The sequence below is a fragment of the Gavia stellata genome, chromosome 15, assembly GCF_030936135.1.
Source record: "Gavia stellata isolate bGavSte3 chromosome 15, bGavSte3.hap2, whole genome shotgun sequence".
Lineage (NCBI taxonomy): Eukaryota > Metazoa > Chordata > Aves > Gaviiformes > Gaviidae > Gavia > Gavia stellata.
Genome location: NC_082608.1, coordinates 21511605 through 21535769, shown reverse-complemented (window position 1 = coordinate 21535769; position 24165 = coordinate 21511605).

Genomic DNA, 24165 nt, shown 5'->3' with positions numbered 1-24165 from the left:
AAAGCGCGCAAGCAAAGGAAGGAGATCTGAAGAACGCAGCAACAGCTTGTTTGTGTTTCTGCTCAACTGCAGCTGGATGTTGCTCAGAGGCAAAGTTGATGGGGACTTGATTTATTTATTGGATGATGTACGCGACTGAAAAATATGGCACTGAACCCAGAGTTCTGCAGAGTCTGTTTAAAAGGCGAACATAAATCAAAAAGCACGGCGGAAAACCCAAGATCCATGCGAGCTCTCGCTGCACACCACCTCCACCTGTTATCTTTTCATTTGCCCCAAACTCTTCAAGAGCTGTGGTTGTCCCACGTTGCTCCTGCCTCGAGCTGCTGCTGGGGCTCAGCCCCACGCATCCATTCCCACGCACTGGTGGGCTCCACCTCCCGCAGCACTTGCACAACCCCATGTTCATGCAATGCTACGTATGAAACTCAGTCTGACTCAACCCCCAGAGCAATTGCAAACATCAAGGAAAACGGTAACCAATATGCTCAGTCATTGTTGGTTTTTTTTTTTTCCCCTAAGGATTATTTCCCGCATCAGCTTTTGGCTCCTGCGCACGGTGCAGGAGTGGTGGGTTCTGCTTAGGCTCACCCCATCGGGTGCGTTAGACCAGGGGAAGGAAAAGTCACTTTGGAGGCTTTACTGCTGACGTGTATTTATACCTTACATCAACAAACCTCTTCATTTTTAATAACATTGTCATCTCACCTATGTAAAATATGTATTAAAATTAAAACCCATAAAGTTTGTGTCTGTCACTGTAGGTTAAGTAAATATCATTTCAATTTGCCATTAGTCCTACAGCAAACGCTCAAATTGTTCATGTTAGTCAACCAGCCCATTTTTTATTTAAAAAAAAAAAAAGAGACAACTTACAGCAGAATAATACAATTCATGCTCAGAACATGCGACTAGGCCACGAGCTTTCCTCACTCACAAGGGACGACCCATAAAATCACATGCTTCTCCCAACAAATCCATGCTGCAGAATTACAAGCAACTTGGACGCAACACCTAACCTGCTGCAGCAGGTCTTTCACCTGGAGAGGGATGTCTTGGTTCCGGATATCTGCCAGTCTGCTGTGAAGAAATATAAGCAACCCAGAGCCCAAAACTAACTTTGTCCTAGCTGGTCAGAAGATACAATCCTACAAAACAATCGTACGACCGGATCAGGGCCTGAAGCAGGTGAAGGATGGGCTAGAAGATACAGTTCACCTCCTCCCCTCAGCTATGCAGACTGATCATCCCCTGATGTTTTTGTTGGCTGCACGGGGTTATTAAGAAGAACAGGCACATGACAGCACCTTGCCACACCGCCACAGGCACTCACCTGTATAATCTGGACTCAGCTGCTTCTCTATCCTGAAACAACCAACACGTTAGCGATGATGATCTGGGGGCAGAGTTACGTGGAAAGGGCAACGGGAAGTTTGCAAGATTAAACACCTTTTAAGTGCAATACACAGATACAAGTAGGAGCCTTTCCAAGGGAAAACATTACTTTCAACTTCTTACCTACGACAGAGGGGAGAGTCCCTCTCCTCCCGCCAAAGCTGAAATTTAAGACTAATCATGGATTAAGCTGCAGAAGGAAATTCTTTGTCCCTACAAGATTTAAATCTGTGCGAACCTACAGCGCTTCCACGCTAGCGTAAAAGCAATCCCATCCATAATTTCCTTCCAGAGAAAGCCCAAAGCGGCAAGTCAAGTCTTGCTCCCCATAAATGAGCTGGAAACATAATAAATATTATTAAATTCCATTAGACACTACAAACTTGAAAGCCTTGACTGGGGGAGGGTGTAATTTCTGACACAGGGATGATTGATTTCCAGTAGAGTTAGGAATGCGATGCTTGCTTAATAGAAGTAAAATACATGTATTTTAGTCTTCCTCCTCACCAGGAAACTACAACGCATATGGCTCTGTCTCGGTGCGATAACTGTGGTGACGATGAGCTACTGAACGAGGGCTCCTCAGCAGTAAGGTAATAAGTAGGTCCTGACCTGCACCATTCACAGCTTAGTACTCATCACTGCAACAATACAGGTGAGCCTTGGCAATTGCACATCTCCAAAAAGCAGAGCTGAAAAAAATGCACACAAAAATACACCATGCATAACGATACTAACATGCCAAAGGACCTTGCTTTGTGTCACTCCTGTGTTTGACCGTGCTGAGAAACACCTGCGTGTGCTTGCACAGAGACAGGTTTTAATACCTGCTTGGATATCCTTTAGGCGCTTTCACACCATTGCCTGGATCCTCAGGCAGAGATCGCTGGGAAAGCTCCACGGACAGCAAAGTTAACGTCACAAGCAGAGTGCCAAGTTATGCCCAAGAAGGGGGTGCTGGGGGATCGCGATCCCTGCCGTTCCCAGTGCCGCGGCACGCAGCTTGCTCTGCATCCTCTGCTACGTGTTGTTCTTATCTTGCTCCTTCTTGGCCGGTTCTCCCCGACAGCAGTGCCGAAAGCACAAATCCCTCTCCGAGGATGAAGCTGGTGAAGTGCCATAACTGAACATGACACCAGGACTCCCACGCGCTCCCCGGAGGCCAGTCGAGCCCAGCCCTTCCAGCCCGGCCACTTCCATGAGCCGCTTCCACGAGTCTAAGGTTTCTAAGAACCAGCCCCAGATGCTTGGAAGCTCAGGATGCAGCTAACACAGCTCGTGTGGCCTTTAGCCTGGAAGGGCTGAGAAGGACAGGAGAAACCAAGCTGGGGTCATTGAACATCAAGCCCACGAGCCTCCCACTTCAGCCGAGCTTGGGGAACGCAGCTGCAGGGAAGCAACACGGGGGTTAACGCCCCTTCCCTGCTCTGCAGCGAAGCTCTGGGAGGGGCGGTACAGACGTGGAAAGCCTGGTGGTGTGGGCTTCGAAAGCCAACTCCTGCGGCCAGAGGTTAGAGCCAGGGACAAAGTCGCTAACTAAGGTCCTGTTTTCTACCTGGCCAAGGATCTGCTGTGCACCCTTGGCCAACGAAGTGCTCTGTCTCATCAGAGGAACAGAGATAACGAAGATGAAAGATACTGCATGCACGCAAAGAACTTATTATTAGGCTCTGCTCACAAGTTGGCAGGAAGAAACGCAGGTCCTACCCAGGGTAGGGCAGAGGGTAGGCGCGTATAGCCTGCTCTGTGTGTTATTTTTGGTCTGTAATCGTACGCTGCTGTCATTAATACTGTACATCCAATCTGAGGCTTTCCTGATGTTTGGAGCCCAGCCACAGCCTCCTTGCTGAGTACACGAGGTCTTCCCCGCTGTTCCTGACGGCTCAGCAAACTGAGCTGCCTGTCCCGGCAGCATGTTATTCTCTGGGGAAAGAGATCCATCTGGTATTGAATTGCAAGCTGAAAACTTAGTCATATTTGCAGGTTTGGTTGTTGGGACACTAACTGGAGGCTGCTAGAAAGGCTTCCGGAGAGATGTTTGCAAAGAAAAGGAGAAAAGATGGGGTGTTGAGTCAAGAAAGAGCACGTTACACCAGAGCCAGGTGGAGATGAGGTGCAAACTACATGCTCGTGACCTGCCTTTACGTCAGTTTTAAGCATCAGGTCTCAAACAGAGAGTGCAGCAGGCATTATTTAAGTGAGCTACACCAGGAGCTTTCTGCTTTCCCTGAACTATGACTGACCAAACACGGGTACGTGCCATTGCTCCCGCCTCCACGCTGGGCGACACACTTCACCATTTCAGAGCACAGGGCTCACTCGCAAACACAGAAAATACCCACGGTTGTCAACAGTACCTTTGCCTACATGAATAAATCCATTCCCATAACAAACACCTGAGCAAAAAAGGGCAAAATATTGTTGAATCTATAACAGCTCTTAAAAACGCACATGAATTACCCCTGCTGCAGTACATCCCTGGACGGCTCCATCACATGGACCTTTGGAGTCGTTTTTCCTTCAGGGTTCCCTTGGTCCGGCAGGATAAGCTCCTTCTAAAGGGCCCCGTTGCCCTTTGCTGTTAGATGGGAGTTAGGGATGAAGCTTCCCCAAACACAAGCCAGCCTAGCCATTTTTATTCTTTTAACGGACACCAGAAAACAGATCGGGTGAAGAGCCTTGAGAGACAAACACCTCTCACGTATCCTAAGCTGCAGCATGTTTGTCATCACAGACAAATATACCAGGGTCAAAGGTGCGAACCACACAGAGCTTTGTGGAAGGTCTGAACATCTCCAGCGTAGGAGGAGCATGGAAGAACAGAAGGTAGAGACAAAGAAATGAAATGACCCAGAAACAGAGGTTTTTCTAGGTTCTCTTCCAGGAACAAGACTAGGGATACACATACATAATTTTTTTCCTAATTAATGTATCTAGACTTTGATTACGCTAATCCCAGGTAAGTGCAGCTTTACAGCTACCATCTCTCTCGGAAAGTGCAGCGATCTTTCTTTCTAGATTTCCTCCACTGGCCCAGCAGCAGGTTGCTGTTAGCTTGTCCTGGGCTACGTCAGCGGAGGCTAAAAATAATTACCCTTAAAGGAAATCCAAACACTGCAATCTCCTCTTTCACTCACTACCTAATTAATAGTTTCCAGGTCACCCTGGCTTTCTGAGAACATCTGTTTGTTTTCACTACATTCAAGGAAAGTCAAAGCTGGCCTGAAAGGGGAATATGAAAGCGCATTTCATGTTTGCATAGTCTCCCTTCCACAGACGTATCTGGATGTTGGGGCCTTCGAATAAAAAAGTGCATCCACAAAGGCAAATTCATGACCGCCAATCTACAGCGCGTGCATCCGTAGTTCAGAGACAGCTATCAATCTCTGCAGTCACTAGGAGCGAGTAGATTACCTGCAGGCAATTCTAGGACTGTTTTTGCAAAAATATAGAAATAAATGCAATCGCATAGAAATAAGCCAATGAGTTGCCTTAAAGTCTTCGGTGACATCGTATGAGGAAATTGCACTCGGACACGTTTTTAGCATTCGGTTTCTACACGTGGGTGAGACTTGAGTCAGCATGTGCATACGCAGGAAAGGTCCTTTGTTTGTAACTGTGGTTTGCACGTATCCAGTCCTCACATTTATGGCAGGGCAGGGCGCGTTCATCTCGCTTTGTACAGACTTGGCAAGAGGCAGAACACCGGGGGCTCCGAGTTTGCAACGCAGACTGGTGGCATTGCTCCTACGCTGAAACATTGCTTCCCTCTGCTCCGGATCTGCACAAAGCAACATGCAAAACTACGAGATACAACTGCAGCAACAGTACTGGAGGTACGTGGCAAGAAAGAGACACCGGAACAGGGCAATGGATGTGCTGTTAATGAAGACGGAAAATCATGGACAAACTGCTCCAGACAGCAAAGGCTGGAGAAGCAAGGAGTCGTCAACAGCCTGAGGAGGAGCAGGAGGAAGCACAGGGAGATACAGCCCCCAAAGGGAGTTTCTAAACGAAGAGCAATGGGTAATAAAAATGAATGGTGGCAGGGAAAGAACTGGAAGATGGAGGAGATACGACTGTTCTGGCTTTCCATACATCCAGGGACAGAGCCCGGCACCAGGAGCTCCCCCGGAGTCTGTCAGCACCTTCAACCCATCATCACTTCACAGCACAGCCCTGATGCAACTCCCAAACTGTAACACAAACAACACGGCTCTGCGGCTCGGATCCCAGCTCATCCCCAACCGTGGCCAAGGATGTGCATTCCTGCGCGCTGCGTGCCAGAAGGCAGCGCACTGGCTGGGTTGGGAGGCGCTGACAGAAATTAAGCAAGCACTCATTATTCTTCGTTGTCAGAGCACTGTTCCACCCAAGAACACCAAGTCCTTGGGTGATAGGCACTGGAAGGACCTTTAGTAGCTTCTCAAGTGACATCAGCTGTGCAAGTGCTCGCAGACAAGCAGAAACAACAGAGCTTTCTGTGTCCTGCTGCACCTCGCACCCGCATGCTCCGGGGAGGGTGGGTTTGCACGTGCCCCCCTGCACAGGGTTAAAGCCAGCATCGCAGTGCAGTGCGTTACTGGCACCCACTTGGGCTACGTCATTCCCTCCTCCCCGCAGGAACTTTTTCAAGCAACAGGAGCAAATAGACAAAAACGAGACACAAAGCCAACCGCGCAGCTTTGCTGTTTCTCCAGAGGTGCCGACCCCTGCTTGTAAGTCAACGCACGGGCTACCCCATCCTTCCCTGCCCCACTGTTCCCCCTGCACTGGGGTGGTGGGGGAGTTGCAAGAATGGACTTAGGGTTGCAAGAATAATCCTGCTTAAGCTCCGAGGTCCTGGGATGTGATGATATTATTTCAAGGGGTAGGTGCATCTCAGGGGTAATTAGCAGGGTACCCTCCACAGGGCTGAACATTAGTTTTAATGTCATTCTCTTTTTACTTGGTTGTGCTGTCTACTTCCATAAAAAAAAGATTTGTATTTAACCTTTTTTAGCCTCAGTTCTATGCTTTAACATCACCCCTAGACACCCCAGTGCCTGGCTCTGATTTTTCTGCCCTGCTGCTCAAGACACGGAAAAGCAAGCGCGGCATCACACAGAGCAGCGTCACTGGTATTTGCCCTATTTCAAGAGAAGCTGGATGTAAAAGCCAAACCCAACGCGCCACCCTGTTTACTGTGGGCAGATGGAATAACACGCGGCGCCTGGAGCTGGCCAGGCTGTGGGACAGCATGCGTGGTGGATGCACGGAGGCAGGCTTCCACGATGGATGCTGTGAACTGCAGTGCACCTCGGGCACTAGTTGGCTACAGGGCCATTTACTTGCCTGGACTCATTTTCCACAGATTTTCTCAAGTATTGGATAGTAACGTTACCAATGTAGCCGCCCACCAAAATCGTGAAACCTTCATTTAACAGTTTTCTCTAGCACTGGTGAGACCACAGCTGAGCCTTATGCTTTCAATTCCAGACCAGCCCATAGAGTCAGGATCAGTGTCATGGAGCAAGAGCCCTTGCATCCTCACCACACTACCCCAACCACAGCAGGGATCCTCTTCAACCACAAGGAATACTTTATCTTGGAAAATAAGGAGGTCTTGTGGACGCATTCAAACAGCTTAAACTGTTGCCCTAATGTGCAGTAAGTTGCATGGTTCACAAAAGCTCCTCCTGAGCTTAATACACTCACTGCTGGCTTACACCACAGTTAATTGAGATCTGAATCTGCCCTTCTTGCATTTTAAGAGCATCTAACCTGTGTGCACTCAAGTCAAGAGCAAAGTGACCACGGACCTCAATTCGCAAAGGATGGGCTCTTGTCCAGGGGTGACTGCTCTTGAGGACAGGCACAAGGGAACGAGCACCTGGGAAGTGCCACTTCCGAAGATCCAAGCATTAATTAAATACTAATTTATTCTCATGACGAGAAACTATGGCCGAGAAAGCACCCACGATGCGGAGATTGGCACTTGTGGCTCACAATCAGGCAAAAAATAAAGGAGATTCATTGGCTTATTCAAGGGGTGAAAGAAGGTTATATTTTCATTAGGAGTGAAAAGCTTTTGATTTGTTTTTCCCCCTCACCAAAGGAAAAACAAAAATAATCCTTAAAGTTCAGGTCAACCAAAATGCATGACCAATCCCTTCGTTTTGGTTTGGTAGTCTGGGTAATTTTTCCCTTTTGCAAAAAGGATTACAATGCAGGCAAGTTATGAAAGGAAATGTTACTTCAAAATGGAAGAATATGAATATTTAGTTCCGAAAATGTTGAAACAAAACATTGCTGCCCTTTACAAAACGATTAGCTACTAGTGCCAATTCAGTAAATACTTTCAGTCAACCCCAAAATTGCATTTCTCGGCAAATAAACTATTCATCCTGAAAGAGGTTGCCCAGACCTACGCAGACTCCAAAAACACTATTTGAGCTCAGAGCAAATCTCCATCACCGCAACCATGCTCATGACTTGGATCCTCTCCGAACATTCCCAAGCCGTTACGTGGAAACACGTTTTTAAGGAGAACTTTGATAAAAGTGATTTCTTGGTGCTAAGTTTTGTTCCTAGGAGGAAAACAAGAGAAGTAATGGTATCTTCCTCCCTTACTCAGGAAAAAAGGGAGGTGGCAGATGGGAATTTTGCCAGGCACCCATACCAGGCACTTAAACAAGTTACACGATCCATGTAAGCAGAGATACCGGTTCTGAAAATGCATGACCCCATCACCTGGCTGTTAATATTTCCGTGTTGTCCTCCGCTTTGCCAGCCCACTTTGTGGGCTTTCGTAGTGGAAAGAATTGGGGAATTTTATAGTAGCGGCTACACAGAAACAAGCTCCAGTAGATGCTAATGGCAGAACTGTGGTCCCACTTGGGTTTGGTTTGTTATGTTTTTTTTTTAATAGTGTTGACAGCAAAACCCTTTCATCTTCTGGGAAAACAGCAAATGGCCTCTAATAAAAGAGCAAACCCATGACTCTGCCAATCCAAGCCCTTCAAAGCAGGCATCTCAGCTCCCTGCAAGTCGAGGCTTCTCCTCTGTTCCCAGCACCGCTTCTGCTCCAGCAGAGTCCAAGAAGAGAGGAACCAGCACCCAAACTTCACTTACTACATAGCAAAATAAACACACCCATCCATACCTGGCAAAGACCTGTTTCTACACGAAGGCAGCTCTCAAGAGATGACGTGCGGACATCAGCAATAACAGGAACTAGTCTTGACCCTTCATGAGGAACACCACCCAAAAATCAAAGCCAGCAGAAGCAGCACAACTCTAAGTTCATGCCACCCAAAGATGCACTTGACCTGCACAGATCCAGCAAGTTTTTTTAATGAAAATACTGCCCAGAAGAAACACAAGAAACAAAATACCCACCCAAAAACCCTAAGGTTTGAAAACCTAATGATTAAACAAGAGCTGAAAAAGTTTATACCTGAGGTTTAGGTCTCCTGTCTATCAAGGAAACTAGAGTAAATACGACTGTTCCAGATGGGAAAATCTGCATAGAGAAACTTAAATCACATATACAGCCAGCTCATGACTGAGGCAGCAAGGCCCACTCTCTATCTGAACAGCCATACAAATCTTCCATTTAACCTAGTTCAGTCACCTGCGCTAAATCATTCCTGCACGTCTCTGAAGAGAGGACTGAGAGACGGCAGAAGACAAGACTTCTCTTCTGCCAGTGCCCCAGCCCTCCAGCGAAAAGCTTTCTCAAGAGTCTCATGCTGCTGTTTGCTTTACAAAAAAGGTCTTCTCCCTAAGGAGGGATCCCCACACTGCACTGCCCGAGCTGTTTAGACCTCCTCTCTATCCTTTCTTCTCCCCCTCTTCCCTCCCCCAAGACCTTCCTACTCATCACTAGCATCAGCTTTCCCAACACACTGAGAGGGCTGAGGCTGGAACAAAAATAGCCATCATTTGACATCACATTCCCCAACAATGTGTCTTGGTAATCAGGACAAATCCAGTCCCAGCTCCTGGCAAAGCTCCTCCTGGAAGAAGATGACCTCTCAGACTAGGTCAGCATGAGATGGGAGTTCACTTGCTCCTCAAAACAGAAATGTAAAAAAAAAAAAAACAAAACCAAAAAACCTAAGGTCTTATTCTGTTCACATTTACAACTGGCTCCACACTGGGGAAATCCAGCTGATTTCCTTGGAGTTGCTCACAGTTTACATCACCATGAGCACGAGAAGAGTCGGGCCATTCACTGTGCGTGCTTCACAGCGCTGGCTCGAGGCCATAATGATCTGATCTCAATCTACATTTTCATTAAGCTTGTGGGTGGTTCAGAGAGAGGGTTTTATTGGGCTCAGAGACAATAGGGTGCAGCTGTGAAGTTTGCATCCGGATCTGAACTTGCAAAAAGTTCAAATCCAGGGTTTGGGGTCAGATCCATCTCAAGCATTAATTTTCTAGGTATCAAAATACCACCCTTGGGACTTGCAAAAGCAAGGCCAATTCTGGCGTACAACGGTGTAACAGCATTGCCCTCCGTGGAGTCTGTCCTGGTTTACACTAGAGGGAGATCAAAATTCATGCCAGGGCAGCAGGGAAGTTGTGCTTTATGTTCATTGCCATGATTTCAGTGGACACAATAACATCTGCTTGCTCCAAACCAGGAAAATATCCTAATGTGCTTCCCATCCATTGGTTATTATTGCCAGAAGAACTCTAAGTGCATTTTGAGCTACTATTTTTGTTTTGGGAAGATATGCACAACTCCTCTGCTTTCACGTCCAAATGGTCTTTTTCATCCTCCTCCCCTTCTCCCTGGCAGCTGCTCGTGCTGCATCTGTGCCGGTTGTGTGAACCGTGCGAGCGGTGTGTTTTTATAGCTGGGAACTGGCAGTCGGTGTCCCGGTACCTGCTGTGCTCTGGCTGCTGCTGCGCTGCAGCTCCGTGCGGGTTTAACCAAAGCTTCGCAGGACTCCAATCATTTCGCTCTCTACGGAGGTTTGCGCTTTCGGGGAGGGTATTGCAAAAGCTTCAGAGTCAGGGATTGAAAATAAGGAAGGGAGGAAACGCAGCCTCGAGCTTAGATACAACTTCGCATTGAGCGTATCTTGGCCAAACTAAAGGGCGTACGAGCTGGGGATAGCTTTCCAGCGACACCCCACGGCGAGGCCACAGGGGTAAGCAAAGCCTGGGAAAGCTCGTAAGGACCACAGGAGCGTCAATCCAGCTTCCAAAGCGATCGAGATTCACAGTGCCACGAGCCTTTGGCTTCAAAGGAGAGGGAGTAACCGCAGGAACAAGCCCAAGGCTGCTCCGCAACAACTGCCCGTGCTCACGCCGTCGGCCCTTTGCGAAAGGGAGGTAAATGGAATGAACATTGAAAGAGGTTTAAGCATCTCCAGACCTCTTGTGTTTGCCATGAGAAAGCTGGACGGTCACCAAAAAGCAAGTGATGGACAGTAACTGGTCACCAGACCAGACTTTCAGACTTTAGGCCAGGTACAATGCAGGGCAGCTCCTAGCAGCAGTCCCACCCAATTCTTCTGGGACTCAGAAGTTTACCCCAATAATTATTTTTTTTAAGTCATGGTAGGTGCACATCGGCATCTTCAAACAGTAAGAATACCTTCGAAAATCAGCAATATGACAATATCTAAACCTCTAATTTACCTCTATCAGAGAAGTGTATCAGACAATCCTGATTCTCTCCATTCACAAAGCTTTGGCACGGGTGCAATGCCGTGCCCTGCTTCCTTCCCAGCTGCCCTGGCTCCCACGGCTCCAAGCAATCACCTCTTTTGGGAAAGGACTCCCCAGGTCACACACACACAGAATCACTATGGTTGGAAAAGACCTGTAAGATCATCAAGTCCAACCACCAACCCAACCCCACCATGCCCACTAAACCATGTCCCGCAGTGCCACGTCCACACACTCCTTGAACACCTCCAGGGATGGTGACTCCACCACCTCCCTGGACAGCCTCTCCCAGTGCTTCACCACTCTCCCAGTAAAGAAATTTTCCCTAATATCCAGCCTGAACCTCCCCTGGTGCAACTTGAGGCCGTTTCCTCTTGTCCTGTCGCTTGTCACTTGGGAGAAGAGACCAACACCCACCTCCCCACAACCCCCTTTCAGGTAGTTGTAGAGAGTCACAAACCTGTGCTAGTTAGGACAACTTTAGTATTTGCTAACTGAAAAGTTTATTTTTAAATGAAAAACTGCCACGTCCTCCTCTTAATATGATATCTCAAAAAAATGTGTGCATCAGGTTCAGACCCTTTGAGAACCTGAAACCCTGATAACTAAAAGCATTCAGGTTTTGGTTACTGAAAAGCCAAAAAGTAAAAGAAAAATCTCAGATCAGAAACCTGCCAGTTGGTCAATATTTGAGACAGAGCTATGAAAAGCAGCTGCAAACTCTTCACGGAGCTAAGTGAAACCGGTCTCATCTCAGAAAGCTATAAAGAAAACAAAAGCTTCTTCTCCTATAAGTGTACCAGCTTTAACATACAGATTCCCATTTAGCAGGAGAGTATATGGGTTCAGTCATTTCCAAAGAAGCGTTTTGTCTGAGCATGACTAGGATTTTCGCTTCAAGATACACTAGTGAATATCTAGAAAATACACAACCCCTCTTTCCTAAGCCAGAGGATGAGATTGTGGGAGGGAGGCTTACCACCGGGGGCTTCAGCCTGCCTGGCTTTTCCAGACCTCTGTAGAGGCTGATGGATGCTACAGGTGGACCCCTCCCCATGCAGGAGAAATGGGAGCTCCAGTGTGGTGCCCCGTGGACAGCCTGACCTGAAAACTTCATGTTATGGAAATCTGGAGGCAGGCAGAGGCTTCCAAGCAGTGCAGGCAGTTTGTGTCTTATCCTGAGGATGAAGGACCAAGACACATCGGTGCCACCAGCATCCCCAGGCAGCCAGCACGCTGGAGCTTAAGAAACGCGTTTAAAATGAATGACTACTCATGCAAAGCCATTAATTTCACATTTAGCATTGAAGCATCTGTTATCCTTGCAAGAAACCTCCCAGCAGCAGCACAGGACGATTGCCGACGTTAACCGTTAGCTTTCTCGCGTGGTGGGATTAGCGATGCTAATGACCACCTCTCAGCACGTGTCGGCTCTCGCCGCACCCCAGCAGCGCTCTCCGCCTCGGGAAGGCTCGGTGACACCCCTGGGTGCCGGCGGGGAGCTCCAGCACCGTGGCTGCGAGGGGAATTTGGCCCGGTACGTTTAAGTACAGTTTAAAAGGTCAGGTTGAGAACTGCTTGCACGCTCTTTACGTCTGGAAATAGGAGGTAAGTGCAGCCATTAAGCATGGCTAAAATACCTCTTAGTAAGAGATTCTTGGAAAGTCTTATAGTCTCAAGGGTCTTCACCTTTGGCCAAGAGCAAAGAAAGACTCGCTCCCACTTAGTCCATCTCAATCCCAAACAGGGGGCCTTCTACAGCTGCATAAAACTGATGCTGGTGGGAATTAACACACGCAAAAATTCCTACGGAAAGCCAGTCCATCCCCTCCTTACTGCAGGGAAAAAAGTGATTTTTAAATTTTTTTTTTAAATTTTATTTAAATTTTTTTTTTTTAACTGCCAGATACAGGTTCAGGAGTCGGGGAAGCAGCCGCATTGCTGCCCCCAGCACCGAGCTAGCAGGCGACCAGAGACCAATCCCTGCCCACACCTCCGACTCCTCTCTCAGCCTGAGCAGCACCAGCACCTGGAACCGGCTCTTCCTCCCCTCGGCACGTTGCTGAGGACAGCAGCACCCCAGTTGCTATAAGCATTTCTTCTGCTGCCTGATTACCCCTGCTCAATCAGATATCAGAAAAATATGAAAATACGCCAGATGAGATTATGCACCTTGTCTATGCCTCAAAATGCCCCTGTGATTTCCAATCAAATTACTTGGGAACTGTATAATAGACAGTGATGTACAGAAAATTTTTGTTAATCAATTATCCTGACAACGTAAAAGACAGAAAAAATTACATTCATCAAGTAGATTACATTACCATGACATTTCTGTTAAAGTCAGATTTGTTTTAGATGATGCTTACTAGCAAGGATAGCAAGGGGACACTTCAAAGCAAAGAAACCTCCACAGAGCCCAAGAATAAGAAAATTCAAAGTATTTCTCCACACATCTAACAAAAAGAAAAAAAAGGCAAACAACCACCTACAGACCTCACTGCCACGGGATCTCACAGAGGCCAAGAGGCAGTGGGATTCCAAAGGATTACATATTTATATATAAAGCAAGAATATTGGGAGTTTCAATATGAAATATTAAGAAAAACCCTGGAGTTTGAAAGAGCCCCCCTTGCTGCAGAGCTTTTGGTAAAATTTAACCACCAAGAGTCAAACCCAACTCTTTCCTTCGGCAGGTTACCCCAGCACCGGTTCCCCCGGAGCGGGTGGTCCCAGCGGCAGCGCCGGCTGGGTGGGCTGGGGACAGAGAGCAGGATTAGGGCTCGAAAGGTGCCAGGTGGAAAAGTCTCAGCTCCGCCAGCCCGCTGCAGGTCTGCACAGGGACAGGGATTTCTTCCTCTCGTTCATCTTTAGGGAAGAGCAGCTGGCAAGCCCAGCTGGCCCAAAGCCGCCCGCTCCGGCCCCCACGACCCTGGCAATCTCCCTCTCTGGCCACAAACCTGAAATCCCATCGCGGGGGTGTCATGCCAGCTTTGAGAACTGGAGCAAGAAACAGAGCCAGCGACAACGCAGCGGCTGCTCCAGCACAGTCCCAGGTAGGCAGAACGTTAAGAGCACACATCTGGAGCCGAGCCAGCCCAGCACAGCCAACATCTGGCTTTACTTTGTATTTTCTGTTGATGCTATGCATGAGGATATGGAGCGCCCACATCTTCCTCTGCATTTATCTCCCCTCAGGATCCTCACTGCAGCCCCTTGCCTTCAGCTGTTGTGTTTTATTTGGTTTGCACTAAAAAGCGTTCTTTAATTAAACAGTCCTTTTTCTGGGTATGTTGCTGATTGTATCATATTTAAACCAGACCCCCGAGTCCAGACCTAAGTTTCTGACACAAAACAGAAAGCTCTCCATAGAACAGTTTCCCAAACCTTAATTACTTTTCTTTATGTTATTGCTTTTCTGCTTTAGAGGCCAATACAGGGTCTTGGGACGGAGAGCTTGAAGCTCCAGTCTTGAAACCATCTGCAAAGCGAGGACAAGGGCAATACCAGGTTCCTGCCCTATCATTTGGGCAGGTGCTGTTAAGAAGCCACCGATATTTCGTATCTAGTTCAGTCCCCGACTCTCGAGCTTGGGTGATCAACGGGGCTGCTCAGACGACTTCTTCACAATATGGAGAACCACTTAGATGCCGTGCAGTAGCTGCACAGAAACCCTCTGCTCTTTCTCCCATCGCTTGTGTTTTTACTGTTAAGGTTACCACCTCCCCTTGAATATTTGAGCCAATACAGAACTTTTCCAGGACGGGTAGCAGGTGTGGAGTTAAGGGACTTCACAGTCTGGGTTTTGGAAATCCTAGCTGCAAAATGCATCAGACCAGAGCGCGCCGCTTTGCTTGCCTCAAGGTGTTTCCAGAAGAAACAGCCAAGCAAAAGGTAAGGAGGCACCACGGCCTCCTTACAGCAGCCGAGCAGCGGAAGCCGGCCCTGCAATGCAATTAGACAGCCGACCTTCCAAAGCCGTCGTTAATTGTCTGCAGGCAAAGGGAAGCACCATCCGGCGAAGGAAGTTGGAAGGATCAGTGAAAAGCTCGGGGAGTTCAGCAGGCTGCTGATGAGCGGATTATGTTACTGTTAGTTCTTAGACTTCCTTCCATAGGGACACTTACATATAGCGAAGCCTGCACGAAAAAGCCACGCGCTTTTCAGACTAGCCAGCAGTTAAAAGCATGGATCTAAAACTTAGGCTAACGGATAGAAAGGCGGATACAAAGTCCCATTCAGCATCACTGAACATGGGCTAATAAATCCTTCTTGGAGTTTCCAGGAACCCAGTGCATCTCGAATGCATACCAGTGCTTTTCTTTCCAATACACATTGTCAACACAATGACATAAGCTAGCGCATACATCCCAATACGTGCACCTCTTGTCCAGCTCTTCGTTTCACTTGACTCACCCTAAACATGCAACTCCCACTCTTTTGACTTCCACTGTCATTAATCTTTCTTCTTGGGAAAGTTTCAGCGATCGGTTAGTCTAAACCTACAGCAATGAAGTCATGCTCGCGGAGCTGTCGGGGGAACTGACTCAGAGGGGTAGTGACTCACCCGCCCGAGACAAGCTTGCAGATCTCCATACACTCAACTCCTGGATCGAGCCGGTCCGGAGGGCTTTTTGAAGTCATTGGCCACTAAAGTGTTTCGTAGAGAGTTTTGCACAGAAGCACTGGGAATGCTGCAGAATTAAGCAGGGCTGCAAGACCATGAACGTGGTGCACGTGAACGTGAGCACACATGTAGGCCAACACCAACCTCCACGCTTGCAGCTCTCTGCCAACGTGCCTCGAGACGAGAGGTGGAGGTAGGAGTTGTGTCTTCACGGCAATGTGGGAAGACTTTTCGCTTTTTCTCCTATTCCCATGCTTCTGTCACAGATTGAGGCTAAAGTTAGGAGGAAACCTAGACCGGAGGGGAGCTTCCAGAACCGCTCTTTGGCAGAGCTACGCGGGAGCAGACACACAGTAAAGACAGTTTTGTTTGGCAACTTGCTTGTAGGAACATATATATATTTTAATACCCTTGGCAAATAAAGGATCGTAAAAAGAAAAGTTGGTTGGCCTTCCTGGCTGGGCAAAGAACATACTTTAGGTTAAAAAATAGACTCTGAATTGAACAGGATGAAGCAAGAAAAATACATTTTATCTGCCTCTGAACCTGTCGTACATACTGCTGATGCCACAAATCAGTGTCAGGGCGAGAGCGCGTTACTCATGGAAAGCAGCTGATCAGCGAAACATAGGCGTGCCACACCTTTAGGGAAACATATTAGAGACTAATATCTTTTCAACCAGGTCCAAAAAAACATTTATTAATCTGCTCTCATGAGCTGGAATGAATTTCACCCAGTGTAAATCACTAGGCTGACAATGCAAATGAGGCAAAAGAGCAACCACATGTTTCACTGCGGAGTTGTTCTCTTTTTCCCCTTTCCCCCTCCCCTTTAATGGCCTGATGCTAATCCCAAGACCTGCAGACTTCCCTTTGCCCCCCAGCTTCTCACTAGCCTTGGGATCATATCAGCGCCTTGACACTTAATGTGAATTTCTTTCATATGGAGAAGGAAATGGCTCGATGCAGGTCTTCTCTGAAGCACTAAGACAACTCCTAAACGTGTCCTTAAAACGTACATGTTTTATGTGCACGCCTTAAAAGCATATTTCAGCATGATAGATGCATAAAATAAGTTACAGACTGTTAAAATGGTGGCACTTCTGTGTAAAACGCCCATAAAGATCATTGGCCTGTCCCTTACATCATGTAAATTGCTTCAAAAGCGCTCCAGGAGGCCAGCGCTTGGCCAGCGCAAAGCGGTCCGAGAAAGAAAAGCAACTTGCATGTGGAAAGGATGTTTATGGACAAGATCCTAGCAGAAAAAGTCTCCAAGCACATGGCTGTCTAGGATATTTCAGTGGGACAGGGGAACTGAGTCATGGTGGGCTCCACCAAGCCAACCCGCGCTTTTGGGGACGTGACACTTGGACCCAACGCTGCAAGTGGTGAAACCCCATCAAATTTCTGCAAGAACAGGACTGGTGCTGCAGGCCTGGTCCAAAGCACGATGAGTTACTGGGAACGTATCCACTGATGCAACTGGGCTTTACACCAGACACCATGTAGATGTGGAAAGGTGCTTAGGAGATTACTATTCTAGGTGTCCATGTGCTTTTTGGCATCCTACGAGGTACCTACCTGTGGGTTTTTTGAGCTATAATACTTCAGAAATCTGGTCCTAAACATAAAAATTAATAATGAAGTTATTCGCACACAGAACTATGACCTAATGGTGCTTTGCAGACATTCCCACAGAAGTTAGTAGGACGCTATCATTTATATCTTGCAAAATAACTGTACATGAAAAGGGATTTGCTAGCTGAAAAACACATCCACACATTCATATGGTGGCATTGCAAACAATTCCAGGTTTCAATACTGGTGAAAAAGTGCATGCAAATGACACCAAAATTTGCATTTCTATCAGCATTTGCAAACTGTTGGTGTAGTTATTGCACAACCCAGACTTTCCATCCGGGGCCGTCACCGAGGGCAGAGACAGGTGAAGCGATGCCTGTTCATTACTATTTCCATATCATAAAATAAATGCATACAATGTTTTACAGCTTGTAAAACATACTACCTGAACCACAAAAATCTCTGCCTTGGGGAGCTTAAAATAATAAAAAAACATGCTTAGGTACAGCTGCTGGCGAGACAGAGGCGGGTAGAGGTGCTTTAACTGCTGTGTCAAGGCACAGCTGGAAAGCAAACTGCAACGGGCAGTTGGGCTTGATCCTGAAGGCAACTCTAGATAGATCTGGAGCAGATCAACCTCACGTTAAACCACCTCTACTGAAAGAGCACAGGCAGAAGCACCCCCAAAAAATAATAATAAAAAAAAATACAGGCAGAGTACCAAAGTCCTAGCTGAATATTCTGGCCACTAACCACATAGGCACAAACTCAACAGAAAAGTGGATGAGTCAAGAGAAAAAGCACCTAGGCAAGGGAGAGGTCTTAGGCCTTCAAGCTCTCCTTTGGACATTTGCACATCAGAGGGCAAAGGATCTCTGCCAGCCGGCTGAATCTTATTTCCCTGCAAGTTGTCAAACTCATGCAGTCAGAAAATAACGGTGCTTTGGCATTTTGAGCTAAATTTCACCATGAAATTCCACAGGAAGATTAAGTTATGTTGAGAAAAGTTTGTTTGTTCTTGTCTCTTTTTTTTTTCCTTCCTCAGATTGAAGTCATTAAAATGATAAAGATACAGAGACTTTCAGAGTCTCCCCATCCTACCTACCAGCAGCACCAAAAAAAAAAAATCAGAAAACGGCAGAACTGTTCTCAGTGAAACACAAATAATTTACCAATCACTTCCCTAATCATTTTCCCAAGGCTGGGAAACCCATCCTGTGAAACAGCACTGCCTTCCTCAGGTATGGTGAAGTATCTATAAACCTTTATAAACCTGACCTCTGTAGTCAGAGGATTCCTGCATTATGCAAATGGCTATAGGGTTAGGCAGTTTATACCGGGTTTTTGATTTTCATGTTTTACTGGTCATAGGTGGGAGAGCTCTGCACAGGCTCCTCCCAGCCTCTCCCTGTCCCATCATCGACCCTTGGCAGATACGGCCAAGAACAGATCTGAGATGCTTCCAGCCCACGGGAAAATACTGAGTGCTCAACGGCACCATCCCTGGAGTATCAAAAGTCTCGGCGTGGGGGGTTCGGCACAGACTAAAGAGACTTTCCAAGCCAGTTGCAATGCTTCATGCTTTAATACCTCTCCACCCAAGCCTCAAAACCACCACAAAAATGACAAAAAATGTCAAAAATCATGAGAAACCAAGCAGAAGTCGCAGCTGACCCGGACCCTCCCCTCTCGGTGGCTCACCCATCCGGGCGCACACACAAGCGGCCAATCTGCCGCAGTGCTGTGTCAGTGCAAAAACGTTTGCTCTCCATTAACTGACTCATAAGTTGGAAATCCACAAGCCATCACAAGAGCCTTGACGCATTCGTTGAGCTGTTGGTCAGAACATTATATTCTGATAAACACGGGGCTAAGAGGGAGCCTCTGAATTTTGCTTGAAAAGGGATGCTTTCTGCCAGCGTGGGAAGAAGTGCCCTGCTCTTCTGTCCCTGGAGAGAAGCCCTACCATGCACCCAAGATGCTTTCCAGGCCTGTCGATGACTCTTGCTTCTACCATACTGCAAAGAGAAGTGGGGGGTGTTCATACCCTGCCGTGCCCTGAGGGGAAGAGAGATATGAGCTACCTCTGGAGCAGAGAATAAAACACCTAACGGGGCTTCTGACGTCCAGCCCAGCACCTCTGCATACTGCCTAACAGCCACCGCACGACAAAATACTGCTCCGGGTGCCCCAGGAACCTCAGCCTGATGCCCACGTGAGGCAGGCATGCCCCATGACCCCTTCCAGCTACATCTCTTAATCCTACGCATACTTTTTTTTGGTGTTAGATAACATCATAGAAAACCCCCCAATTGAAAAGTTAAGGAGAGAAGGAAATCTGCTATCCAAGTGGATGTGGCAGGCCAAATTAGTTTCCTTCTACAGCTGAATTTTCCCTATTTTTAAGGTTGCACGGCTCTCCTTTCACACATTGCCTTCAGTATTTGGACGCCCAAGTATTACTAAACCAGCAAAAGCCAGAACCCAAATCCTGGAAGGTGGCTTTGCAAATCGACTCCATAAATGTCATAAAGATACTCCTGGGAACTGGCTCTATCCGGAGACACACATGCATCCAGCAAACAGAACCGAACCCAAGCCGTTGGGCTAAGCAAAGAAATATCTCTTTCCTAGTCAACAGCCTTTCAAAACCAATTAAAAAGCCTCATAGGCCTGTGGATGTGACCTGAACTGGCAAGCCTGGCAATGCTCCGGCTGTCAGAACAAAACACCACGAGGAGCGCTGGTTTTGGGAATTTTGCCACTGAAAAAAAAAAAACCACCCAAAAACCAAACCCCACCGCTTTTAGAGCTTTGTCATCTCCCTGCCTGTTAAGAATTGAGATACTGGTTGTTTGCATAAGCTTCTGGCGCAGACCCAGCTCTCCGCAGTGTAAATACAGCCACAGAACATCAGGCTTTTCAGAAGTTGTTTCTTCTGAGTGTGTTAATGTGGCTTTTCAGGCGGTGGGAGATGGAGAAAGACTATCTTCAAGGAATCCTGTGCTAGTCTGCTTCACATAAAACAGCACCAAACAGCAGCCAAGTTGTCTCAATTTCCGACTCTGACTTAAACGTTTACCAATCTCATTGGAAACCCATCGCCTGACATTCTGACAACGGGGGTTGTTGAAATTAGAGATGCTCGGGTCTTTCTAAGGACGTTTGCAGAGACGGATTCCCAAAGCTCGCTTCGCGGTGGTCCTCCAGAGATTTGCCTGGCCCTTCTCCCGAACACCGCATGCTTCTAGGCTATCACCAAACTGCATTAATGTTTCCAAGGGAGATGGGTCTGAACTAGGGGATCAGATCCAAATATCCTTAAAGTGGATATGAAATCCAAACCAAATAACTCAACTGAAGCTTCAGACTTGTCCATCTTTCCTCTTACAGGAAGAGAAGAAACGCCACCTTCCAACACCTACAAAACTGGAAGTACTTTAACATCTAGGTCTGTCTGCTGCAGGCATCCAAGCCAATATGTTAGAGATTTAACATCTGACAAAATTCAACCACGTTGCTAGGGATCTGGACTAGGACCCGGGAGGCTTGGAGTCAGTTCCATACAGCTACCCAGGGTTAATCCCTCTCAATATGCAAACAGCGTACGCCCACATCAAGCTCAGTTTTGGAACAGAGATATTCTTATACGGCAAACAGTCCAATGCCAACAACCAGCAAGTGGGTAAACAGAGACCTGTTCTTGAGATAGGCCACAGACCAAACCAGGATTTGGAAACCTGACAGCTTTTTGTCATGCAGGGATGTTCAGGTTTGGATCTGAAGTCAACGACTTTGGCTGATCCATAAATCCCACCCAAAACTCACAAGCACGAGGGGTTGACATTTACATAAGCTCTATGTAATCAAACTGGCAGACTCTTATCCAGTGCAAGCTATCTCTGAAGACTTGTCCATCAATCTGTTTTAATGCTTCATAATAAGCAAGCTTAGTAGTTTTGAAGCCTTTAGGTTTGCAGTGAAGGAATTTATCCCATTAACCCTGCCAAATGTTTCAGTTTGCAGAACAGGAGCTGAAATGAAGTGGCCACGTTACACCTGCAAACACGTAACTGAGTAGTGAGGTCTAATTCTCTTCCAACAGCACACACATGTCTGCCCGAGGACTGTTTGATGAGCACGAGGAGATTACAGTGAAGGCATCGTGCTGACAACATTTTATCAACCACCATCTATTCTGGACACTCTTTGGTTTAATCATTATAGGATTTGTTTTAAGGTTTGGGCCAGCCACAGCAGAGCACAGAAGCAAAGCTTCGCCTAGTTTGCTCACGGCAGAGCAGTCCTGAAACGTCAAATAAAGGGAAACCAAAGTGCATTTGCAGTGGCACAGTCTCACGTTTCTAACGCATCGTTCACCTTGAACGATGATCAAGCCGAACACTTCCCAAGCTACGCCTTGGAAGGTTTCACTGGACTTGTGCCCACGGCTGTCAGTCGCAGCTACACCTTCCACACAAGGGTTGTGCAACCATCTGGAGTGAAGGAACCGGGAAGCTGCTCTTGGAGCAGGAGTTGTTGCGCAAGGTGCTTTACAGGGACAGCAAGATGGTCCCTGACCTGGGAAGATTGCTAATTACGTAAAGAGACAACAGAGGACTCAGAGGACTAATGGAAGCTATGAAACAGTACTGGGCAGTTTGCTTGGCAGTGTCCTAACCTGGTTGCAGCCTGGTAATCAGAAGGATGATGAAATGGCTTCAAAGCTATTTGCAGAAATTTTGCCCCAAGCTTGAGAGGCAGCAACAAGAAAGGCTAAAAATAAAAGCCAGAAGGGAATAAAGAAAATCTCCAAAGAAGGAAGAAGCCCTGAGAAAGGTTGGAGGAGCAACAAGAGACAGAGGATGGCGACACAGATGTTGATGAAGGACAAAGCTGCCAGAAGAAAAACATGGCCACAGGCAACAGAGTCCTGGAGGCCAGGGACAGACAGAGCCCCGATTAAGAACACTTTACGACTCCACACAAGAGTAGCTGAACAAGGTAGAGTCTAGAAAAGCAATGAGTGGAGAGGAAACCCAAGCAGCAGCAGTGAACGGCATCTTCAGGGAGCTTGAAGGTGCAGAAAGGGTGAAAGACCACATGGAAACTCGCGGCGGGGGGGGCTTAAGGGCGGCGAACAAAGCATTTACAATGAAATAGAATAACGTGTGTTCTGGGGAGAGCGCCAGGTGGGAGCGAGAAGACCAAAGTAACAGGGAAGAAAGAGTTAGCGTTTTATGAGTTTTCCCTTGGAAAAAGCTCATGCAGAAAGGGCAGCGGGGGCCGGAGAGGGAGAGCGTGGGGAGGCAGAGCAGTTCATCTACGGCAGGATTGCAGAGCCCTGCCAGCAGCAGCGCGGCGGCCGCGCTCAGAAGCGCCCTGCAAACAACGTGCGAAACACGCTCACCTCCGAGTTCACCTTTCCTGGGAGGGAAACCGAGACCCTTCGTGCTCCAGCCCTGAAGCGTCGAGGTGGATGTTGAACAATGGATTTTCCTTCCTACCGTGCGGAGCCAATATAGAAAGGCAGGTGGAAAATGGTTTACGATTGCAAGTCAGGAGGCTTCTCATCATGCCAGCTCTACAAATGACATAATTTCTCAGCAAATTGGCAGGAATTAATGTACAGAAATGCCCGGTTTAGTCATCATAACATTTTGCAGTGTGTTCTAGTTTACGTATGTGATGCTTCCGGCAACAGACAACGCTTTCACAAGGTGCAGCTCACAGCAGGTTATCTTTGTAGAATAAATTCTATTAATGCAACAAATCCATGGTTCAGGGGGAACTCCACAAGGTTCAAAAGTACAGGCTTCAGTGAGAACTAATACACAAGCCCCTCCTCAATATTAAGTTTTTTCTATAAATCCGCAAAACAGACATTCACAAGCTCACAGTGCTTTCTGCTCTTTCTCTCCCTCCCTGGCGAGGTGGATGATTTCATCCCAAGGGATAAGCAATCTTCAACCAGACAATGACTGCCTCAAAGTCCCCAAGACCGAGTCACGAAGCTCCCTTTAATTTGAAATGGGCTCGACCACAGGCAAAGCCAAGAAAGTCACCAGAGGCCTCGATACATTAAAGCCGGGCCACTGTGCTCCTCTCCAAACTCGGGGCTCAGCTGTATTAAGAAAGAATCATAGAATAATAGAATAGTTTGGGTTGGAAGGGACCTTTAAAGGTCATCTAGTCCAATCCCCTGTGGCTGCCATGCCCTCGAAAGGCATTTCCCAACATCTGTCCCAAAGCGGGCATGGAGAAAATGCAGTAGGAAATAGAAGTTAAAAAAATCCAATGGGAAAGGCAAAGCTGGTCTGGTCTCTACCCCATCGTATGGCAGGACATATAGCACATTGGCATGGTTAGCAGCCGCTGCAGACAGACTTACGTCTCTCTGTCTTCCTCACTGCTTCACTTCCAGTAAATCCCCAACTGAATCTACATTCCGGCTAGGTAAGGAGCACTGTCCAAACCAGCCTTTTCTGATCATTCAGAAGCGTATGCAAAGGTTTTCCAGAAGCAGACACTAAAAACAAGCCAGTAATCATCTTTTCAACTTCCAAAGAGCATCCTGTTCTTTTACCTCCATTTTCCTCCCTCTCATTTCCAAAGGAACACAAATCTCTCACCGACATCCAGTGATTTTCTCTCTCTTCCCTCCCGTGGGAAGCACACGGAGAAGAGCCTGTTCATCACAGAAGCTGCTGTCGGACTTCCCACACGACACAGTGCTGTGTTCGTCCTGCCCGGCTCCCAGCGGAGCTGCTCCGGCGGCAGGCTCTGCTCCAGACCCAGCCTGCACCAAAGCATTGCCCACACAGAGTCCCACACGTTCCCACATTTCTTGCTGTTCTTCTCGTTTCCCAGAGAGCAAATGCGTGCACCACCAAGAA